We start from the raw sequence: 17,369 nt of genomic DNA on the forward strand, positions 1-17,369 counted from the left end.
AGGGGGTCTTTTGTGGGCTCTAGTGTCCCTTATGTGACAGTAGGCTGACAGGAAACAGGGAAGGAGAGGGGGGAAGACATGCGGCAAATGTCATCGGGTCCGGGAATCGAACCTGCGACGGCCGCGTCGAGGACTCAAGGCCTCCAAATACGGGTTGCCCTACGCCACCACGGCACGCCCTGGACATTTTTTAACTACAAAAGTTTCATGCAAATACACAATTTTCATTGTCACAATTATCTTTATTTTTCAAATGACAAAAAAACCAAATATAAGCCACTCAGGCAAATGAGAACAACTCTAAAAACCCAAATTCTGCCTTTCTTTCATATCTGGAGAGTCAGATAACATTGAACAAACTGTATGAAATACCTGAAATTTACATGAGTTTAAAAATATCTTTGCCTCAAGAACATTTTAAAGAGGAGTTAAAGTAATGCAAAGTTGTCTGTTATTATTAAATCTTAAAACAAGTGAATTTTGCTCGTCATTTACAATATCTTTCAGAAAGTTTAGTTTGTGTCACATCTACAGGTTCATAACCAAATCTTACTCAAGAGTTTAATAAAAATAAGTGCCATAAATCCAAGTGCATAAATGTTCTTTTGGCTCTTCACTGCTGATAGTGACAGACGTTGCCGTTCAAAACACTCAGTTTTATGTCCTCAACTCTCAGTGCCACACTGTTACTGCCAGGCAAACATTTTTCTCAAATTCTTGCTTCTTCTCAGGGCAAAATGTTCTCCACCATTTTCATAACACAGTTTTTGATAAATGTACCTTCAGTAAAAGGTTTGCCATGTTTAGCTATTAACATTAACTTTGTAGCTTGCTTTGGTGGTATTTTCTTTTGACTCACAGGCCCGCGTGAAGAATCGCTGTTGTGATGCCAGTGCAGCATGGCGTTGCTTCACTTTTTCAGCACGGTCACTTCCTGTTAGCTTGTTGTATGTGTTAGCATGTTTAGTCTGGTAGTGTCCTTTTACATTGAAATCCTTAAACAAGGCAACCGTCTCACAAATTAGACAAACACAATTGCCTTGATTTTCAGAAAAGAAGTATTGTAATTCCCATCTCTCTTGAAAGCGGCGGCCTTCACTGTCAACTTGTTTTCTTTGCAGTGGCCATGGCAGAAATGAGTGGAGAGCGGTTCGCTGCATGGAGGCAGACTGATAGTATTAAAGTGGTGCTGCCACCATTTGGTGAAAGGAGGAATTACAGTTTCAAGTTTTATGATTTATTTATTCTGTTTCACAGTGCAGGCGGGCCAAAAATAATACATTATAAAACCGAAGCTGCGGGCCGTATGAAATCTGACCGCGGGCCGTGATTGGCCCCCGGGCCGGACTTTGGACATGCCTGCTTTAGTGTCAATTAAACTTGGATAGAACTTAAAAGTGCACTTTACTTTGATATCTTACTTGACTTTACTGGATCTGTAATATTAATGTGATTAACTTTAAACTTAATTGAATGATTCCTGACAAATATTATTTGGAATATAGCTATGTATTCTTCTGAATGTTTAGTTGTTGGATAGCAGGTTAACTCTGGTTAAATGCTAATTTTTGTTTTATGTATGACCTTGTTTAGGTCAGGTCCCCCCCCCCCACTGATTCCATGTCAGGATGGCGAGCTACCACCGGATCACCGCAGCTTCGCGGTAGGATGTAACTGAACTGAACTACCTCATTTTTCCCGGACTTTTCCCCTCCCCCTCTCCTCCCTCCTTTTGCTTCCCTTGGATTATGGACTAAAACCAGTTGGACTATTGTTTGGTGAACCATTAATCACCTTACCAACAAAAAGCACGGACTTGAATGAGAGAGAGAAAGACTCTTGGGGGTCATCAGGGTTTATTTATTTGTTTGTTATTGTTGTTTTTCTTGTTGTGTTTATTGTTTATATTTATAAGAAAATATTATTATTATTCAATACCTTCCTAAATATATGGAAAAATATACATGCAAATACAATAACTTAACTTTACTTTCTGTTTGTTGGTGTTTATTCACACACGGGCTCCTCAGTCGAATCCTTCTGATTGCCATATCACCATTATTGGCCGTAGTCAGGCGCCTAGCCTCAATTAGCGTTACACATTCCCAGAGAGACGTTTTAGCCTTTTGTGTTGCAAGTTTTTTTGCAATAACTCAACACTGTAAAAAAAGAAAAACTCCGTAAATTTACAATAAAAAATTGAAAAATACCAACAGTTACTGACCGTAATATCCGAAACATTATACTACCGTAGAAAATACATGGAATTACCGTAAGTCAACACTGCAAAAAAATGTGTAAATTTGCTGTGAATTTTTTTTAAAATACCTACAGTTACTGACTGTAATATAAAAAGCACTTTATTACCATAGAAAATATATGGAATTGCTATAACTCAATAAACATATATTTCAAGTGATTTTGATAGTCAAGAAATGTAGAAAACACAGAAATCTATTGTAAAAATCTAAGTAATTGTAAAATTCATATAAAAATATTGTTATATTGCCAGCAGCTAATTATCCTAAAATTAACGGTACAAATTTTGCTTATGTTTATATCTACATAACTGCAAAAGTAATTTTCACAAAGAATAGAATGCTGGTGTGATATTTTGGTTTCTTTTGTTTTTTAATAATGCATTTTATATATCAAAATTAAATCTCAATGGTAGACCAGGGATCGAACTGGCGATCCACAGATTGCAGGGCAAACTCCTATAGCCGACGCCACCATCATTTATGAGGTGCTTTTATTAAATGATGTATTTGGGATTACTTAATTTTATGCCAACCATAGATTTGTCCTACATTAAGAGAACTGTATGTTAGGCCCTGCTGCTTGGACGAAGCTGAAGTTGTTTTCCAAATGCAGCTTCCAATTCGGAAAATGGCTAATGGCTTCCACCTAATTTTTCACTACCATCAGCATCTTTAATTTACTCTAGCTAAAAAACTACAACACCTAGACACTTCAAACCTGGACTAGATTATTCCCAACTAATGGCAGAATATTTAAAATAAAGTGTGAGATTGTGAAATCTTTATCTGATTTGTGAAACATTAATAAAGAGCAGTCCAAGTGTTATCCAAAGCATAAAAATAATGAAATCAACTTTTATTGAAGTTTCACAAATCACACACTTGGTTTTAAATATTATGCCATTAGTTGAGAATAATCTAGAGAGGTTTTCATTTTGTTGTGTTAAACAGCAGGGTTTACAGTTAATGGAGTTACTGTTATTTGTCATGTAAACAAAGAATTATCTAGTTTGTATCTCTGCTTGATCCTACAGCATCAGCAGCAAGATTCTTTTAACTCTGATCCTGCAGTTGAATGTGGCTCAGAATAGAATAGAATATACTTTATTGATAACCAAGGGGAAATTGCTTATTTGTTGAAAGCTACTCCATCTTAGATAATAAATACAAAGTTTGTAAAAATATATATATACCTAAGAGTGATGGATCAAAATGACTAGATATAAACAAACAAACAAATAAATAAATAAATATAAATATTGTGGTGTCCTGAACTCACCACAGTATTAACAGTCCTTGTGCACTAGCTCAAGGTGCTGAACGCCCTGTAGGCCTGGTGTTTATCAGGATGCAGATACTGAATTGAGTCAGTCTTTGAAATCAAGTTTCTGCTATTTCTATGCGTTCAGGAGAAGGAGAAGGACAACACATTTCTGCATCACAGATGAGCCCCTTTCACAGTTTTAACTGAAGTTAGCTAACTTTAACCAACTGATGAAGAAATGTTTCCCTGTAATTTCTGAGACACGCTGTTTATGTACATGCATTGCAGCTAGACATTTATGCTATATGGAACATTTAATGCTACTTTTCCCAGACACAACACTTACGTTAATGTTTCTGTAGGAACAACTGTATAGATATATTTAGATGCTTCAAATATTATTTCAGGTCTAATTTATACTGCATATGCTTCAAGTTATTGTTAATGGCAGAAGCAACTTTTTCAAGTTTGGTTCAGTAATTCATTTGAATTACTTTGAGTGTAAAATATTCATGCATGCAAGTTAAAACTGTGATGAACACTTTAGCTTTTGTTTCAATACTTTGGTAATACTTGGAAGTTAAGATAAGGAGATTTAAATATTAAATATTTTACAGTTTTTCTCAGTTTGGGTGCATTTATCAGAACAGAATTTAAATTCTTAAAACTACTTGATCAATATTCAAATTATTGTCTTCATCTGATGTTTTTTGTTTGTGTTTTTTGTCTGGTAGCAGAAGGGTTGAGAACTTCTGAATCTTCAGTCTGCCTGGTTAAAGTTCCAGTCTCCATATGTGCAAGACAACAAAGATGAAATAAACATTTAAATGAATGCTGAGTTTATATGGGGTTCATGCAGTTCATCATTCTAACTTTTGCATTGTTCTGTTTTCCAACTGCAGAGAGGATCTTCCGGTAAACACCTGATTAACAACATATGAGTCTCAATCTCAACCTTTGACTACCTTTGATCTATGTTACACACCTTCCTGAGCAATGTCTGGACTCAGTAGTTTGTTACTCTCAACCCAGAGCAAGAATCTTTTTATCATGTTTTTCTTCTCTTAGATGGACACATGCTGTTTTTTTCAGATCTCAGTAATACTGTGAGGAAACTGGACAGGAAACAATTTTTTTAACTGATTTTTTTAACAGAATTTTAAATAGAAATTTTCTTTAAGTGGATTACTCATAGTCTGTACTTTGTTTAATTTGGACTTATTTTCTTTATAACTTTCCATATTGAAATACTGAAAAACTAAATTTCCCTGTGTGTTGTTGTGTGTAATTTTTATGGTAAAATTCAGCTACCAGTAATTTACCAAAAAGTTGATTATTTTACAACAAAATGTCAATATATCATACAGTCCTGCCATGTTTTTTACTTATCTAGGGGTGCTCAATACGTCGATCGCGGGAGGGTTTTGAGTCGATCTCAGCAGTAGGTAGCAAACTGAACGCAGGGACCAACACATCATCTGATCACAAAGATCCAAAACGTTTGTAACTTTATTAAAGAACAGGAAAAAAATCTACAAAAAGTGTTCAAAGTAATGACCCAATAAAGGAGTATTTTCAGTCATTTCTGTTTCAACAAGGTGTTGCACAATTCTGTGCGTTTCGGTTCCAAAAAAACAATCGACTCAAAGACCGACTCTGACTAAAATTAACTCATCAACCACCGCTGTATTCAGGTGAGTGCTTATTAATAAACATCAAGCCTGAAAACCTAATATTGTAACAGATTGAAAGTAAATTTTTAACGCAATCTCTGCTCGGTTTGCGGGGCGCAGGTGGTTGTCATGGCAACGGGTGTAGGAGCGACAGAGAGAGAGAAAAAGAGAGAAAGAGTAAAAAGGTAGGTGGTTTAGAGTTGATCACTTGTTTGGGTTATTTTACCTGTGTTCACCTTTGCTGTGGTGCATTACAGCCGCTGTAGTTTCTGGACGTTCAGTAAATGACAAACTCGCACTAATTATCTCGTTTGTTTGCGAGTATAGGTCATTCACAACAAACATCAAATACGACAAATATATTTCATGAAGTATTTAACAAACAATACCACGATAAATATGTGAGATTAAATAAATTTTCTAATATATATATAAAAAATAGTTTAGTGCTCTCTGGCATCTCCCTTTGAGCACAGAGTCTGAGAGGCTTTTCCTCTATCAAGCATACCATTTATTTTTGTCTCTTATTTAGTGGAAATGTTGATGTTGAGATTTCTCCAAAATTATAACCTTTTCCAATCTTTACAGCTATTGAAAATGAGGCGCTAACATTCACAAATGACATTGAAATAAATTCCAGTCCAACATCTGGTTGGAGGAAAAATATCTCAACTTCAGAAGATGTGCTGTTAACTTAACAGTGCTCTTTGGTTCCTCTTGTTAGTCTACAATTTCTCATATTGAGGTCATCATACCAAATTTTGTATCTGCCATAACTGACTGACACCTGCTGGCCCAATCTTTGCAACCAGCTTCTGACAGAGAAACCAGTAACCTCCTCTCAGTGTCAGAATCTCACTGAGGAAGAAACTTCATTATGTTTTCTATCACTTTAGTATGTCTTCTATAACTGATATGTATTTGCAAATAAAATTAGTTAATAGAGTTTCATTTACAATTTTTATATCTTCGTGTCATGTAGTAGATTTCAAAAGGTTTTTGCACCCTCATCTAGACTGATGTTTATGGTATATGTTTTGTTTTTATATTAAGTTGCATAAAATGTTTACAGTTCTGAATTGCTAAAGTCATGGTTGCCAAAATATCATACCGTAATGCCACAGGCAGTATGGCCGTATTTACTACGGTAAAACCACAGCTGCCGGTATTTTACCATATTTTAGGAAATACAGTAAAACACAAACAGCTGTGGTTGCCAGACATTTACAGTATTTTAGAAAATACGGTAAAATACTGGCAGTTTAGATTACTAGAATTTTATCGTATAAAGATGGTAACGTTTTGGCAACCACAGCTGCCAGCATTTTACCATAAATTAGAGTTGTTTTTTTTTTTTTGTTACAATGAATCTACTCCCATCCATCCACACACTTGTCTCCAACTCCAATCAGCTCAAGTGACAAAATTTCTAGCCTTGGTTGCAAAATCCTATTGACTCAAGCCCTATCCACACAAAGATATTTTAAGGTTTATTTTTGGTTGTTTAGGTTGTACATCCACATGGATTTGGGATATTGGGAGTCCAGAAACAATCATTTATGAAACAGATGCATCTATTGTATCACACAGGTTTAAAAGGTATCCACTTCCGTGAGTTGCATCTTATTTTAAATGATGATGTCAACCTGCCTAACCCCATTTTTTCCCACCCCAAGAGGCAGAAACTCATCCAATCTGAAGAAACTATTCTGTGTTTTTTGTGTTGCTACAGCGCCACTGATTGGGCCAGCAGACCTTTTACATCAGCCTATGTGGTGCTGCATCTTGTCCCAGGGACGCACCTTTTTTCTAATTCGTTTACCAAAATATAGTATACCCCTCTCTGTGTGTACAGGATGTTAATCTGATGTTTCACTTCCAATGATGGGCCAAACTGGCCAGGGGCGCCGCCGGGAATCTACAAAAAATTTAATTGGGCCCCCCTGCACATCTGCTGTTACAATTTCTTGTGTCTATTTGACCCATAAAATGCTTGCAACTGCCTTGCTTTCTTTGGTCCAAGACTGATACTAGCATAATATTTACTGCTAGTGAATTTTACATGCAACAGTCCGCATGCTGTATGCAAATAGGTTGCTTTTTTTTTTTTTTTAAATTAGTTTTAGGTTACTGAAAGGTCTCTCCCCACGAACAACAGTCATAGGCAACGTGCAAAATATAAATAAAGCAATCTTGACTTCTCAAAAAATGCTATATAGTTGCATTTCAATCAAACTGCAGCATATAACTTTAATAAAAAATATGTTTTCTCCATATTTTTAAAGCTGTTACCATGTCGTGACAGTTTGTTATGAGACAGATAATCTGTGAAAAAAATAAATCTCCTCCACCTTGACCCTGAACTACTATTGCTAGCTAAAGTAATGTAACATTCCAACCAAAAACCAGGAGGAGAGTCTTAGCGCTGTCAATCACTCACTGCTGTAATAATGACGGAGAAACAACTTCTCATTGCAGGAAAACCATTTATCTGCCATGCTATGCTAACTTGACTGAGCATTCGCAACAGGCTATGCTAGCTGCAGCATAGCACAGATCAAGGGGGAGGAAGGATGAGCAGCCACATCAGATTGTGACTGACAGAACTAAAACGTCTCTGATTGGTTGTTTCTAGATAGCACTGGGAGAAGCCAGAGGAAAAAAATGTTTCACAGATTATCTCTCATGCAATACTTTCACAACACAATGACAGTTTTAACAAATATGTAAAGTAAATAAATAAATTTATAAAAGTTACAGTACAGACCAAAAGTTTGGACATACCTTTTAATTCAATGAGTTTTCTTTATTTTCTTTTGTGATCTGGGTTTTTCTGTGTTTATTTCTGAGTTTCCTGTGTCCTTGAGTCTCTTCGTTGTCCTGTCTCCCCTCGATTACTCCCAGGTGTCTCTCGTTCCCTGATTACCTCCTGTGTATTTAGTCTCACCTGTGTCTCTGTGTTTTGTCGGGTCCTTGTCGTTACTCGTCTCATTGTGGCGTCTGTCTATGTGTGCTTCAGTCCGTCGTTCCAGTTGCTACCTAAGTTGAGCCCCGGCTTCGGCTCATCAGTGCTGCCTGGTGTTATTTGGACTGTTTATTTTCTGGACATTCATTATTAAAATCATTTGCACGTCAACCTGGGTGTTACGACTGGAGTCGTTAAATGTTATTATGTAAATGAGTGTGCAGGTACTTGTTTTTGATTGGTGCCTGGAGGACGACGGGGGACGTCCGATTGGTGGCTTCCCGGATGTGAGGAGTATAAAAGCGGCTGACGTGGACTTCCTGGAAGATCTCTCCTCTGCTCATCTCAACCGGCCACACTGTTTGTTTTGTTTGTTCAACTTCTTGGTTTGGAGTTTGTAGGAGTGAGCTGCCATTTATGTTGCCTTAGTTCTTTCCTGTTTTTTTTAGTTAGGGAGGTAAGTTTTTGTCATTTGGTTTATTTATTTTTCGGTTAGGTAAGTTGATTATTATTTAGATAGTTCCTTTTGTTTGTTGTTTTGGCACTAGCTCATTCTGAAGTTATATGCTCCATTTTTGTTATATTTAAATCAAACATATATTTTTTAATAAACATCATTGTAAAATGTTTAACTTTGTATGTGTTGGCTGTTTGGGATGGGACGAGGAGGGACCTTTCATGTTATGATCTGGCCACCCCTAGACGGGTCGTAACATGAATTGGGGGCTCGTCCGTTCAAACCCCTCCCAATTTTGAATTTGGGTCTTGTTTCGTCTTCTCTCGTTTTGTTGGTAAGTGTTCGTTGTTCTGATTGGCAGTTTTATTTTGTGCACGGGGGAATTATGGAGAAGGGATTTTCCCTTGCTGATTTTGTGAGTTCACCTTCTTGGGTAAAATTAGAAAAATGTAGAAAAGCGGACCTAATTATTGTGGCTGACCATTATGATGTTGAGGTGTCTTGCAGTGATCGAAAATCGGAACTGAAGGAAACGCTGTGTGAACAACTGGTGGAGAAAGGTGTGTTGCAAGTGACTGCAGTGAAGGAAGCTGGAGACGCCGCATTTGGAGCGGGTGTTGACGCAGCACTGGCTGATGTGCCTGCTGCAGTCTTGGAGATCAACCAAGATTCTAAACCTCTTGAAGGTATGTCGTCTGAGAATCTGCGTCTCGCACTCCATATAAGGGAGGTGGAGAACCGCAACAAGGAGCTCGAAGTGAAAGCCATGCATCTTCGAATCAGAGCTCTTGAGCTCCAAAACAGTGCTCCTGCAGTTTCACCAAAACCACCAAGCACAGATTCTTCTATTTCTGTTTCTTTTGACATTAGTAAGCACATCACATTGGTTCCGCCATTTCGTGAGTCTGAGGTCGACTCTTATTTTGGCGCATTTGAGCGCATAGCCGCTGCTTTGAGCTGGCCGAAGGAATTCTGGTCCCTTTTACTACAGTGTAAGCTTGTTGGAAAAGCCCAAGAAGTGTGTTCAAGTTTGTCTATTGAGCAGAGTCTAGATTATGACACTCTTAAGAAAACCGTGTTGCAAGCTTATGAACTTGTCCCTGAGGCATATCGTCAGAAATTCAGAAATCTTAATAAAACTGCTAATCAGACATTTGTTGAGTTCGCACGAGAGAAGAACGTTTTGTTTGATAAGTGGTGTCATTCGTGTAAAGTTAAAACTATTGGTGATCTAAAATCCTTAATTTTGTTAGAAGAGTTTAAAAAGTGTCTGCCTGAACGGATTGTGACTTATTTAAATGAACAGAAAGCGTCATCATTGATGAACGCAGCGCTGTTGGCTGACGAATTTATTTTGACTCATAAAAATGTGTTTTCTTCACAGAATTCGTTTCAGGAAATTTTTTTTGAACGGAAAAATGCATTTTCAAGGTCAGTAAGTCGAAATGTGCCATCTGTTGCTTCAAAATCAAACAACCGTGATTGCTTTTATTGCCACGCACCTGGACATTTAATTGCTGCGTGCCCAGTCTTGAAGAAAAAAGAAGCTAAAAGTATAAAAACTCCTGCGGGTGTGGGATTTATAAAGTCAGTTTCCCAGCCGAATGTACGCGGTGATATTCAACAAAAACCTAAAGTTGATGTTGATCCGCAGTTTTTGCCATTTATTTCGCAGGGTTTTGTTTCTTTGACGGGTGAGGACAAAGATCAAGTCCCGATCACAATCCTTAGAGATACAGGTGCTTATCACTCTTTTTTGTTAGAATCTCTGCTGCCTTTATCTAGTCAAACATCTTGTGGTTCAGATATTCTCGTGTGGGGAATAAAAATGAGCGTAACCAAAGCCCCTTTGCACATGGTGCACTTGTGTTCACCATTAGTTTCGGGACGCGTTAAAGTAGCCGTGCGTCCGCAATTACCTATTGAAGGAGTTTCCCTCATTCTTGGTAATGATCTGGCTGGCGGAAAAGTGTTTCCTCCACCAGAAGTTGTTGATGACCCAATTTCGTTTACCCTTGCTGATGAATCAGCTGCCACTTTGGATGTGTTTCCTGCGTGCGCAATTACACGCGCGCAAGCTCGTAAAATGGGTGAAATTGTAGATTTGTCTGGGTCTTTTATGGCTACACTTGATGAAAATGGCTTTGATTCAAATGACTCTGTAAAAATGTTAAAATGTGACGTCTCTGAACTTATTCCTGCAGATAAAACTTTGAGTTTGAACATTAATAAGGAGATGTTGGTCAAAGCGCAGCAGAATGACCCGTCACTGAGTTCTTGCTTTTCTGTTGCAGATAAGAATGGATTTAAAACTCAAGTGACCTATTTTGTTGAAAACGGTGTTTTGATGAGGTCCTGGTCCCAAGATTCAGGTGATCTACATAGAATAAACCAGGTGGTTGTGCCAAAAGATTACAGACCTCAGATTCTGAGCCTCGCACATGATGCCAGCTTGGCTGGACATCTCGGTGTTAAAAAAACTTATCACCGTGTGTTACGTAATTTCTTCTGGCCTGGGTTAAAGTCTGACGTGGTGAATTATTGTAGGTCATGTCACATATGTCAATTAGTGGGAAAGCCAAATAAACCAATTCCACCAGCGCCTCTTCATCCCATTCCAGCGCTCGGCGAACCATTTCAACGAGTTTTATTGGACTGTGTGGGCCCTTTGCCAAAAACCAAGTCGGGTTATCAATACATCTTAACTCTGATGTGTGCTGCCACTCGTTTTCCGGAAGCTATTCCATTACGCACGTTAAAGGCGAAGAACATTGTGAAAGTCCTCATAAACTTTTTTTCGACTTTTGGTTTACCTATGGTTGTTCAAACGGATCAAGGGACAAATTTTATGTCAAAGGTCTTTGCTCAAGTTTTGAATGAACTGAAAATTAAACATCAAACCTCCAGCCCTTATCATCCAGAGTCACAGGGTGCGCTGGAGAGGTTTCATCAAACCTTGAAAATTATGTTGCGCAAATACTGCCTTGAATCTGATAAAAGTTGGGATGAGGGTCTTCCACTTCTGCTATTTGCAGTTAGAGAAACCATTCAGGAATCCCTTGGATTCAGTCCGGCAGATTTGGTATTTGGACACACTGTTCGTGGTCCGCTCCAACTCGTTAAAGAGAAATGGTTGTCAGAGTCGCGTCAAACTGAACATAATGTGTTGGATTATGTTAGTAGTTTTAGAGAGCGTCTTTTTCATGCATGTCAGCTGGCCCAAGAAAATCTGGCTAAGGCTCAGAATAAAATGAAAGCTCGTTATGATAAAAAAACTGTGAGTAGAAATTTCACTCCAGGTGAAAAGGTTTTAGTACTACTTCCCTTGAGTGGATCGAGTCTTCATGCACAATTTTCAGGACCGTATGAGGTGGAGAAAAAAATAAATGAAACAAACTATGTGATTAAGACTCCGGATCGAAAACGAAAAACGAGGATTTGTCATATTAACATGCTCAAACGTTACGTTTCCAGGGAAGGCATTGTAGATAACACCTGTTTTGTTACTCCTGTTTCTGTTTGCTCTTCACCCCCACCATATCATCTGGCAGATGACGATTTGAGGGAGAACAGCGGTTGCATGCCTGTGACCCGTTTGCGGAACTCTGAAGTGATGGGAAATTTGGAATCTTTTCTATCTCATTTGTCACAGCCTGCCCGAAAAGATATTACTGACCTGATTGAAGCTAATTTATTACTTTTCTCAGATCATCCGCACCAAACATCCGTGCTGTTCCATGATATTGATGTGGAGGTTGAGAAGCCAATTAAACAACATGCTTACAGAATAAATCCAACAAAGCGTGTTTTGATGCAACAGGAAGTGGCTTACTTGATTGAACATGGTTTAGCAGTACCCAGTAACAGCGCGTGGAGTTCGCCCTGCCTCCTAGTCCCAAAGCCAGATAATACATTTCGGTTTTGTACAGATTACAGGAAGGTTAATGCTGTCACCAAATCCGATTCTTTTCCACTTCCTAGAATGGAAGATTGCATTGATCGTGTTGGCTCCGCTAAATTTGTCACAAAGTTGGACCTGTTAAAGGGTTACTGGCAAGTTCCGTTAACACCAAGAGCTTCCGAAATTTCTGCTTTTGTAACTCCTGATCATTTCCTCCAATATACCGTTATGCCTTTCGGGTTGCGTAACGCACCCGCTACATTCCAACGTTTAATGCAAAAGGTATTATTGGGAGTGAAAAGTTGTGAAGTATATTTGGATGATGTAGTTATTTATTCTGCCACTTGGACAGAACATCTGGAAACTCTTTCGGAAGTGTTCAGTCGTTTTTGTGATGCCTCTCTCACATTGAATCTCTCGAAATGTGAGTTTGGAAAAGCCACAATCACTTATCTAGGAAAGCAAGTTGGTCAAGGACAAGTACGTCCTATTGCTGCTAAAGTGCAAGCAATAATTGATTTTCCTATCCCACAGACAAAAAAAGACTTGCGTCGCTTTTTGGGAATGTGTGGTTTTTATCGCGGGTTTTGTAAAAATTTTTCAGATGTGGTTAGTTCATTGACTGAACTTGTTAGTCCTTTGAAACCTTTTATTTGGTCTTCCTCTTGTCAGGTCGCGTTTGAGTCCGCTAAAGCATTGTTGTGCAGTGCACCGGTGCTGGCTGCGCCAAATTTTGAGCGTCCTTTTAAACTTGAAGTTGATGCAAGTTTGTGTGGTGCTGGAGCTGTGCTTCTGCAGGACGATGAGCGAGGCATAGAACATCCTGTCTGCTACTTTTCGAAAAAGTTTAATAAACATCAGTTTCATTACAGCACAATCGAAAAGGAAGCTCTTGCTCTGTTACTTGCGTTACAGAACTTCGAAGTTTATATTGGTTCTAGTGCACGACCTGTCCAAGTGTTCACCGATCATAATCCGCTGGTCTTCGTCTCCCAAATGCGAAATTCCAACCACCGACTGATGCGCTGGTCTCTGCTGCTGCAAGATGTTAACTTGCAGATTAACTATAAAAAGGGTAAGGATAATGTATTAGCTGATGCTTTATCTAGAAGTTTTTAACTCATTTGAATTAAACACTTAGGGGTGTGTTTAATTCTTGTGATTGGGGGTGTTACGACTGGAGTCGTTAAATGTTATTATGTAAATGAGTGTGCAGGTACTTGTTTTTGATTGGTGCCTGGAGGACGACGGGGGACGTCCGATTGGTGGCTTCCCGGATGTGAGGAGTATAAAAGCGGCTGACGTGGACTTCCTGGAAGATCTCTCCTCTGCTCATCTCAACCGGCCACACTGTTTGTTTTGTTTGTTCAACTTCTTGGTTTGGAGTTTGTAGGAGTGAGCTGCCATTTATGTTGCCTTAGTTCTTTCCTGTTTTTTTAGTTAGGGAGGTAAGTTTTTGTCATTTGGTTTATTTATTTTTCGGTTAGGTAAGTTGATTATTATTTAGATAGTTCCTTTTGTTTGTTGTTTTGGCACTAGCTCATTCTGAAGTTATATGCTCCATTTTTGTTATATTTAAATCAAACATATATTTTTTAATAAACATCATTGTAAAATGTTTAACTTTGTATGTGTTGGCTGTTTGGGATGGGACGAGGAGGGACCTTTCATGTTATGATCTGGCCACCCCTAGACGGGTCGTAACACTGGGTCTCAGCGTCTGCCTCACCTCCTCACCACACCACTTTATGACAGAAGGACCCGACCACAACCGAAGTGAGGCTCGCTTTATTATGGATCCAGCAGGATTATTTAAAACCATAAAGGACTATGTCGAGGAGGTGGAGAGACCATACTCCGCCTGTCACCGCCTGAACATTTCCACACGCTTGGTGATATACCTGGACGAATGGATCCCGCGACTTTCGCATCTGGGACTGGCGGAGTTGCAACAGGAGGCAGAGTGGGAGCGCCTGACGGCGGCATCTTAGCAACATAGTAATTGCCACAGCCTTTCTCGTCTTCTAATGGTTGCTGCTGAACACTTTCGCCGTCAAGCGAGCTAAGCACGAACAAACCATTTCATGCAGATCCAGAATGGTGTTTAGTACAAATATGGATGTGTGCTTTTTTGGTCTGGGAGGTATAACATTTAATTTTTACGGCTAAAAAACGTTTTAAAAGCACAATATGATTAATTTTGTAATTCACAGAGCCCCATCTTTTTTCTATTTCTAGGAACAAAAAGAAATATTTTGTGGGGGGCCCCCTGTCAGTCAGAGGCCCTTGGAATTGTCCTACGTTTTCCCCCCTTAATGGCACTGCTGAAACTGGCCACAAGGGCAGCAGAGCTGAGGAAATGTATTTATGGTGTAAAAAAAACACTACACATTACTAGCACTCAGCCCTGCTCATGACACACAGCTAGCCTACCACAGAAAACACACCTAAGGTTATTCTTACCAGCACACACATTAAACAGTTTTTATGTACAGTTGGGAAAACGTAACATAATAAAAATCAGTCCAAGTGTCTGTTAGTTGCGTTACAAATGGAATTAAAACTACATACCTTAATCGTAAATAAGGATACAGCAGCGCTGTCTATTGGGAAAAAAAAGACAGAAAGCTTTCTTTAGCTGAGCTTTTTTTTGTTGTCTTTATTGAACTGAAGCCTGTAAGCACTCAAGTTGTGAATAGTGAGGTCAGACAGCTCTCCTGCTGGTCAGGAACACATACTGGGGCTTCCTTCAGATTTAAGCCTTGGCTGTGTTTGAGTACTTCAAGTTCCATAACTGAAGGAAGCAAAGATGTTTAAAATTTGCCTCAATACTTCATCAGCTGTCAACTTCATTCATTCATTCATTCAATGTGAAGAGCCACTGGTTTCTAGAGGTGCTACGACAGCAGAAAGCTACGGCTCTTAACCCCCATCACATAGCATTGTCACATTACAGAGAATCAATGGTTTCTGCGTGAGAAGACAGATGTGCTCATTATGGATGGAGAGGGGAACTAATCATGGTGAGTGTCAAAGAGAACTGGAGCTGATTAAGCTCTTGAATCCCACTGAGGCTGATGTTCCAGTGTGCACACCAGGGAATGCAAGGAAAATGAAGCACATAAAACATCAGCGTTCTGATCAGGATGCTTCCTATTCAGCTGGAGCTGTTGCCACACTGCAGTGTCCATGATGTTAGAGATGTGATGCCGGAGGCTGCAAATGGATCTGGATGTAATACTGCTATTAGAATAGAATAGAATAGAATTCAACTTTATTGTCATTGCACTGTCACAAGTACAAGCAATGAGATGTAGTTTGCATCTATCCAGAAGTGCTTTACGAGATATAAATATTTATTTACAGATGTACAAGACTATGTATGTATGGACTATAAGGGGTTTTAGCAAAGAGATATACTGTAGATATTGTGTATAAATATAAATATGGGAGCTATATGCACAGATTATGCAGACTACACAGATTATACAGAATATACAAGAATGTTAGGGAATGGATTATATATGTATATAATATAATACAAGATAAATAATGGCAGATAAAATTTACAGGTTGTATGTGAGTGTGAGAAAACAGTCCGTGATGTGTGTGTGTGTGTGAGGATAGTCCATGTGTTATTGTTGTATGAGAGGATAGGGGAGTACAGTCCTTATGGTTTATGTCAGGAGGCGTTCAAAAGCGTGACAGCTGTGGGAAAGAAGCTGTTCCGGTGCCTGGTGGTTCTGGTCCATAGGCTTCTGTAACGCCTCCCAGAGGGCAGGAGGGAAAAGAGTGTGTGTGCTGGGTGAGTGGAGTCCTTTGTGATTTTCCCGGCCCTTTTCAAACACCGCTTCCTGTAGATGTCCTTGATGGCAGGGAGCGGTGCCCCGGCGATATACTGTCACATTACAGAGCAGTTTTCACCACCCTCTGCAGCGCCTGCCGGTCGGAGACAGAGCAGTTCCCGTACCAAGCTGTAATACAGCTGGTGAGGATGCTCTCAATGGTGCAGCGGTAGAAGTTTGTGAGGATCTCTGAGGACAGGTGGTTCTTCCTCAGGGTCCTCATGAAGAAGAGGCGCTGATGCGCCTTCTTAATGAGTTTGGAGCAGCTGGTCGTCCAAGTCAGGTCCTCGGAGATGTGGACTCCCAGGAACTTAAAGGTGTCCACACGCTCCACCACTGTCCCCTTAATGTGGATGGGTGGATGTAGGTCAGCGTTCCTCCTGAAGTCCACGATAAGCTCCTTGGTCTTCTGTGTTCAGCTACAGGTTGTTTTTGTCGCACCACTCAGCCAGACAGTCTACCTCCTCCCTGTAAGCGGCCTCGTCATTATCTCTGATAAGGCCGATCACCGTGGTGTCATCTGCAAACTTGATGATGGCGTTAGAGCCATGGACAGGTCTGCAGTCATAGGTGAAGAGGGAGTAGAGGAAGGGACTCATCACACAGCCTTGTGGCACTCCGGTGTTTATGATGATGGTGGATGAGAAGTGGTTGTCCAGCCGGACATGTTGAGGTCGACTGGTCAGGAAGTCGAGCAACCAGTTACACATGAGTGAACTGATGCCGAGGACTGTGTGTTTGGTAATGAGTTGTGATGGGATGACAGTGTTGAATGCTGAACTAAAATCTAAGAACAGCAGTCTGGCGTAAGTGTTCTTGCTGTCCAGGTGAGAAAGGACAGAGTGCAGTGCTATAGAGACTGCATCCTCTATGCTCCTGTTCTGCCTGTATGCAAATTGGTGGGGGTCTAGTGTGGGGGGGAGACAGGATCTGAGGTGTGCTAGGACCAGCCGCTCCAAGCACTTGGTAATGATGGGGGTAAGGGCTACTGGGCGGTAGTCAT

The 17,369-nt window shown here is 39.7% G+C and overlaps 1 protein-coding gene and 1 long non-coding RNA gene across 8 annotated transcripts in view; one reads left to right on the forward strand and one right to left on the reverse strand.

The window, feature by feature from the left end:
- sgsm2 (small G protein signaling modulator 2) overlaps positions 1-17,369 on the reverse strand; it is a 128,129-nt gene that overhangs the window by 75,527 nt on the left and 35,233 nt on the right. The gene's annotated exons all lie outside the window — the stretch shown is intronic.
- LOC114162088 (uncharacterized) lies at positions 2,607-10,849 on the forward strand. The gene is made up of 3 exons (XR_003599136.1): positions 2,607-2,746; positions 3,072-3,075; positions 10,838-10,849. It is a non-coding gene; the product is annotated as an uncharacterized LOC114162088 (long non-coding RNA).

This window comes from Xiphophorus couchianus, chromosome 18 (assembly GCF_001444195.1).
Source record: "Xiphophorus couchianus chromosome 18, X_couchianus-1.0, whole genome shotgun sequence".
Taxonomy (NCBI): Eukaryota; Metazoa; Chordata; class Actinopteri; order Cyprinodontiformes; family Poeciliidae; genus Xiphophorus; species Xiphophorus couchianus.